This window comes from Muntiacus reevesi, chromosome 1 (genome assembly GCF_963930625.1).
Source record: "Muntiacus reevesi chromosome 1, mMunRee1.1, whole genome shotgun sequence".
NCBI classification, from domain to species: domain Eukaryota; kingdom Metazoa; phylum Chordata; class Mammalia; order Artiodactyla; family Cervidae; genus Muntiacus; species Muntiacus reevesi.
In genome coordinates this window covers 271354220-271360219 of record NC_089249.1, presented here as the reverse complement: position 1 = coordinate 271360219, position 6000 = coordinate 271354220, and the positions used below count along the sequence as shown (strand labels likewise).

The following is a 6000-nucleotide window of genomic DNA, read 5'->3' as shown; positions in this document are numbered from 1 at the left end:
TCTTAAGCACACGGCTCAGTGAACATAACCACCACTCAGGGTCAGGATATATAGCATTTCGCGCCCAAAAGACTCTCCTGTGCTCCTCTCAATAGTTTTTTTTTTCTTCATTCCACTGACTTTTTTTTAAATAAAAATTAAAGTTAGAAACAATAACACTCAGCAATGCTCAATCCACTGACATTTGGGAAAGCTGATTCACTGATGTGCTTTCAAAGTTCTAAGAAACAGTGATGGAAAAGAGCAAAAATATTATTGTGCTCCTGGTTTACACCAGGAAAAATTGTCCTATCCCTCACTTCAAACCCCATCTTTTTGAATGTACTCATTAGGGATTAAAAAATACATTTTTAGAAAAATTTCATATCTAAGATATATTGACAATAGGAAAAACAAGTACCAAGAGACAATTATTAGCCTTTAAAAAATTTAAGGCAGAAATATACCCCAGTATACAGCCATTACCAACATGTGCAGTCAGTGCAAAGAAGACAAAGGGGGCTGAGCAAAGGGGTCATCTGGTCTGGCTGCATATATATATACACATATATATATATATATATTTTTTTTTTTGGGGGGGGGGACCAGTATGAGGGATCTTAGTTCCCTGATCAGGGATCGAACCCGTGCCCGCTGCAGTGGAAGCACACAGAGTCATCCACTGGACCTCCAGGGAAGTCCCCTGGGTATATTTTTGTGGAGTCTTTCGTGAATTTTTATGCTTTAACTTTACCTTACTTAGCATGGAAATAAAATACCAGCATAGATGTCACTGAGGGCAAGAATCAGAAGCAAAAAACAATTCCCAGAAAAGGGAATTTCACACCTTTCTAAGAAAGTTAGACTGGGTTATTTCAGGAAACTATAGACTTATGACTATTTAAATAGTTAAGCAGGTGGTTTTTTCCCCCTAGGCCACATAACACAAACCACAGTTGAGAAATATCACTGGTAAAAATCAGGCAAAATGAAGAGAAGTTTCACAAATGCAATAAGCTATAGGCAGACAGCACAGAGAGACTTCACCACAATATCTACCCCCAAGGTCAGTGTTTGAAGCACATTCTGCAATTAGTAAAGGTTCAGTTCAGTTCAGTTCAGTCACTCAGTCGTGTCTGACTCTTTGCGACCCCATGGACAGCAGTACGCCAGGCCTCCCTGTCCATCACCAACTCCCGGAGTTTAGTCAAACTCATGTCCATTGAGTCAGTGATGCCATCCAACCATCTCTTCCTCTGTCATCCCCTTCTCCTCCTGCCTTCAATCTTTCCCAGCATCAGGGTCTTTTCCAAGGAGTCAGTTCTTCGCATGAGGTGGGCAAAGTATTGGACTTTCAGCTTCAGCATCAGTCCTTCCAATGAATACTCAGGACTGGTTTTCTTTAGGATGGACTGGTTGGATCTCCTTGCAGTCCAAGGGACTCTCAAAAGTCTTCTCCAACACCACAGTTCAAAAGCATCAATTATTCGGCACTTAGCTTTCTTTATAGTCCAACTCTCACATCCATATGTGACTACTGAAAAAACCATAGCTTTGACTGGACGGATCTTTGTTGGCAAAGTAATGTCTCTGCTTTTTAGTATGCTGTTTAGGTTGGTCATAGCTTTTCTTCCAAGGAGCAGTTTTTCAATTTAATCATTATCAACTTCTGAAAGTACAAGACTGAAATCTTTATAAGAGCTGAAATTACATTCTCTGGCCCACCACTCAACAGCTGTCTGCAGCACTCTAACACCAACTTTATTTGCAACATAATATAACCAAAATTAGCTTTGAATAAGAAAAAAACTTAGATACAAGCTTGAGATCCTCCCTGGGTTTACGAGGGTCTGTAACTTTCTGCACTCTCTGACATAATCTCTACTCAACATTTACTGCTGTTCATGGCAACAAAACACCAAGCCTGGCTTCCAATTACTACTTAGTCAATGGTATCAAGAAACATTGGGGTCAAAGCAGAAAAAACTATTGTTCCTTGGCTGCCATTTTCTTTTTCATTCTCACGGCCCATAGGAGACACAAATCTAGGTATCCACTCTGAAGAACTTACCAAGTTTAATTACTCCCTTCTCTCCATCAGAGAACAAACCACAATGACCACTAGACTAGCTTTCCTATAGGTACACTTATGGATGGATGATGTACTGCTTGGGAGACCTTATCGACAGTCTTACATAATCAGTTCAAACTAAGGGTGGATTAGAAGCCTTCAGAAAAACATGCACATGTTGTATTCTGAAAGCCTTGATGACAGCATAGTATAGTAAGAGGCAGAATGAAGAACCGCCAATCTGAACGTCAATGCTAATACTTGTACGAATTCAACAACACACCTCACTTTCTCTTGCATCAGTTTGTCCTACATAACTTGGGAATGACATGTAGCTACCTCTCAGGGTTAAATTAAATAAAAGGACTAAATAAAATAAGGCATATGAGTGCCTGCTACAGTCCACAACTAAGTAAGACCACACAACAGGGCTGTCTATTGCAGTATATTTGGGATCCACACCTTTGAGTAAGTCAAAGAGGTAGGTGTGAACAGAGGAAGGGTTGAATTTCAGTGCCTCACAATAAAGGATTCAGCTGTCAAACTGGGAATCTCTGGGATGGCTCTTCCTCAAAGCAAAGAAACTGAGTCTTTATTCTCCTGCCTGATCAGTCACTGAATGTAGGCAGTCCCTGGGAAGGTGGCATGATTTATGTGAGATAAACCTTTGCCTGCGGGCAACGTCCAGAGAGGACCCTTCCCCAGTTACTAGTTACTTGGTTCTAAAGGGGAAGTCTGGGTAACACACCATAGTTTTCACTATGTAGTATAAACCCTATACTATACATACACACCTTTTTTTTTTTTTTTAATGTTAAGGTCAAGTAACAATGCTTCTTTTGCTAGGTATCACAAAGAAAAATAAGCACCCCTCCCTTCAAAATACTGAAAACTATTCTTTTACTACAAAGAAAGTACACAAATAATGTAAATCAAGGACAAGGTCAAGAATTGAGATGTTCTTGCTCCAATGAAACCATAATATAACCTCTAACATAGATTAACGTCACAAACATAGACTAGAAGGAACTGATATGCTAACATTTCCATGCAGAAAATATCCAAGGGAGTTCATTGTTTCCAAGCCTAATATGTGTCAAGAGTACAAAGAAAACTACCAAGAAAGCAAATGCATTTAGTCTCTATTAATAGAAATGTAGTTGCTAGCAGATGTTATGGTTCTGCCATACATTCCATAATGGAGAGACAACCACATCTGGAGAGATACTCAGTTCTCAACCTCACATTTTAAAAGACACAATTCAAAACCAGACTGAGCCCTAAGAATAGCAATCAGAGGTCTGAAAATAATGCCCTATGGGGAAAAGCTGAAGGGTGTGGGAGTGGTCACTCCAGAGACAAGAGGCCACCATGAGGAGGAAGGAAGTCAACTGAATATATTGGGTTTGAGTTTTTCCAGGAAGGACTAGGATTTGTGGGTAGAAATTACAGGGACTATTTCAACACAATATAATGAAAAATTTTCAAACAATTAGAGCTGTTCAACAACAGAGGCAGAATGGCCCTGCCCTGAAAGTGCCTCAGCCAAGGCGCCTCTAAGGGATGCTGGGGTCCTCCTCCCCAGACATACCCTTTAAAATCTCATTTTTCTAAGGTCGGGAATTAACAAAGACCATAGAAGGCCGGAGAAGTAAATTTCAAAAAAAGAGGCTAACTCTCCTTCACTCCTCCTTGAACATCTATCTAACCAGCTATTTATCTATCTACCTACCTAACTTCCAAGCTCAACCACAGGGCAGGAAGCCTGCTCTGTTATTCCCCTCACCAAGAGAATGGAAGAATGGCTAAATAACATCTGAAAGATGAAATGGCCAACAGCTCATGAGCAAGCCAATACAACTCAGATGTTTTTTATCTCTTACATAGATACGCCTATCCACACTCTTTCTTAAGAACTCCCCAATAAAGCGACTCATCGCGTGAACTCAATTAAACTGTCACATCCTTAGAGCCCAGTTCCCCTTCTGGTAATGATACGAGAGTCGGGGCTACATAAGTGCTCAATCTCTTTCAGCCCAAGCAGTCTCACAGCCCAAGGGAAGGAGGCATTGTTTTTATCAAGAATGACTTAAAAGTTATTAGTCATCTAGAAGTAATTTGTGTGTGTGTTTATGTGGCTATACAAAGTAGTTATAGAAGATTTATTTGTTGTTAAAATTTATGACTTAGTAAAACACCTAGAAGAAAGCAAAAGATAAAGAACTCCCAAGAAGAAAAATCTCTAGAGTAATCAGAGTGTTTGGCTTGGTTTTTACTCATTTTTACCTTTTCCTTTGAGTTCACAGATAGGTTTCAAAAATCAATTGCTCTGCGTTAGGTATACATGACTAGGGGAAGTCAGCTGACTTTAGGAACTCTGTGCTAAAAAAAAAATCCACCTAAAAATGATGACTTTTTTCAAAAAAGGAGACATTGGGAAACTCTGGGGGTGGTGGAAACATTGTAAAATACAAGTACTATTAAGACAGGAACAGAACTGACTGGAGCATTTTTTTAAGGGCTGGTATGTTATGTTACACATGTGTTTCAGAGGATTTGTATAATATTTTAAAAGTTTATCATCCATTTGAATCAAAGTTCAACAAAAGAATTAAAATATATATTATTATATGATGTTAAAATTATTTAAAATATAATCAAGATATTATTAAATAACTTTTCATCTGAATCCAAAAAAGGAAAAAAGGCAATTCCCTGGAGATCCAGTGGTTACGACTCTGCGCTTTCATTGCCTAAGATCTGGGTTTGATCCCTAGTTGGGGAACTAAGATTCCACAAGCGGCTCAGTGAGGCCAAAAAAAGGCGGGGGGAGGAGGGGTGCTGGATTTTTTTTCCATCTTGGAGCAGCACTCTAGTTAGAGTGCTGACTATAAGGAGTACCTTGGATGGTAACAAAAAGGCACATTCCTAAACATGTAATCAGATCTAACACAGATCTGAAATATTTATATTTGTCATTACTGTGGGTTCTGGTACTCTGGTCACTGCTAAAATACAGTATACACTCTGAAAGAACAACACAATTTAGTAGCGTTTATTTTGGGATAATCAACAGATTAGTCATCTAAAACGCTAGCCACAAGCAGCAGTAAACCAGCTGTCAAAAAGTAAGTGTAATCTTAATCTATATTAAAAGAAGTGTAATTTTGTAATGAAGAAAGGGAAATCTAGGGAAAGAAAATGCCAATATAACATGGGAGAGGGATGGGAGTAACAAAGGTCAAAGAAGGAAAGGGAGAGGTGGAGGTGCCCTGATGCAAGGACCTAGTGAAGCAGCAGTGGGGTGGGAGAGAGATGGGAATTCTGGAGGTAGCACTGAGATTCTGGGCCGTGGTGCAGAGGAAGAAGATACATGACTTGAAGGATGGGTCATGCACCCAAATTTAAATGAGGAATTAGCTGATGCTTGTGAAGTGCTTTGCCCTTGACAAAGTACTTTCATCCTGATGATAGTATTTAATCCATCTACCACCTGAGACAGCGTCTATCTACTGTTCTCATCTTAAAGACAGAAACTAAGGCTGAGACTAAATGACTTGCCCTAAAAGACACCAGGTCTTTTAATTCCAATGTTACACACTCATCACACACCAGAGAGCAGGTTCAAGAACAGCTTATTTTACAGATACTAGAAGGAAAGTGGACTGTTTAAAAATAAATAGTACTGAACTATCTCATAAAGTGCTTTCACATACAGTCTATTATTTACTTCTCGGGAACTGTTATTTCCATTTTATAGATATAGGAAATTATGACATAGCATACCTTAAAGTTCTGTAGGAAATCACTGATGTGGAACTAAAAGTAAAGTCCACCAAGTCTGGCTTGGCCTATGCCACCATGCTGGGTTCCTTTTCCTGGTGTGTGGTCTTTGCCAAGTTGATCTCAAGACAAGGCCATGATGAGTGAGACTTATAGAAAAGAAGACC

At 39.4% G+C, this 6000-nt stretch overlaps 1 long non-coding RNA gene across 1 annotated transcript in view; it reads right to left on the bottom strand.

Moving 5' to 3' along the window:
- Positions 1-1604: 1604 nt before the first annotated feature.
- The window catches only part of LOC136155962 (uncharacterized), a 109285-nt gene continuing 104889 nt past the window's right edge, over positions 1605-6000 (bottom strand). Inside the window, exons 5-6 of the long non-coding RNA XR_010660891.1 lie at positions 5837-5982; positions 1605-1662 (exon numbers count right to left, since the gene is read on the bottom strand). This is a non-coding gene — a long non-coding RNA (uncharacterized lncRNA). The remainder of the gene's footprint in view (positions 1663-5836; positions 5983-6000) is intronic.